The 687-nt window shown below is 53.3% G+C and overlaps 1 pseudogene across 1 annotated transcript in view; it reads right to left on the reverse strand.

Annotated features, from left to right (window-relative positions):
- The window catches only part of KGF57_000235, a pseudogene marked incomplete at both ends in the record, with an annotated part of 2,055 nt that extends 1,368 nt beyond the window's left edge, over positions 1 to 687 (reverse strand). Inside the window, one exon of the mRNA in view lies at positions 11 to 687. The product of the transcript in view is annotated as an uncharacterized protein (mRNA). The remainder of the gene's footprint in view (positions 1 to 10) is intronic.

Genomic DNA, 687 nt, shown 5'->3' on the forward strand with positions numbered 1-687 from the left:
GACGAGTTACCAGTGCCAGTGTTGGATGATGCTGGTTGTGAGCCAGTGTTACTTGGTTCTGAAGTGATTGGGACAGACGACAATTCTGAAGGAATGCTGCTTGGTCCTGAAGAGGGTTGCGAAGCACTGGTGCTATTTTGGTATGGTGGAACTCCCACAGATGATGATAGATCAGTTGATGAAGAGCTTGGCGGTTCTGAGCTGCTTGGTGGTTTCGGTGAACTGCTTGGTGGCTCGGAAGAAGAGCTTGTTGGCTCTGAGGAGCTTGGAGATTCTGAGCTGCTTGGTGGTTCCGATGAACTGCTTAGTGGCTCGGAAGAAGAGCTTGGTGGTTCTGAGCTGCTTGGTGGTTCCGATGAACTGCTTGGTGGCTCGGATGAGCTTGGAGATTCTGAGCTGCTTGGTGGTTCCGATGAGCTGCTTGGTGGTTCCGATGAGCTGCTTGGTGGCTCGGATGAGCTTGGAGATTCTGAGCTGCTTGGTGGTTCCGATGAGCTGCTTGGTGGTTCCGATGAGCTGCTTGGTGGTTCAGATGAGCTGCTTGGTGGCTCAGATGAGCTGCTTGGTGGTTCAGATGAGCTTGGTGGTTCAGATGCGCTTGGTGGTTCCGATGAGCTTGGTGGTTCCGATGAGCTTGGTGGTTCCGATGAGCTGCTTGGTGGTTCCGATGAGCTGCTTGGTGGCTCA

This window comes from Candida theae (assembly GCF_024610275.1).
Source record: "Candida theae strain CBS 12239 chromosome Unknown scaffold159, whole genome shotgun sequence".
Classification (NCBI taxonomy): domain Eukaryota; kingdom Fungi; phylum Ascomycota; class Pichiomycetes; order Serinales; family Debaryomycetaceae; genus Lodderomyces; species Lodderomyces theae.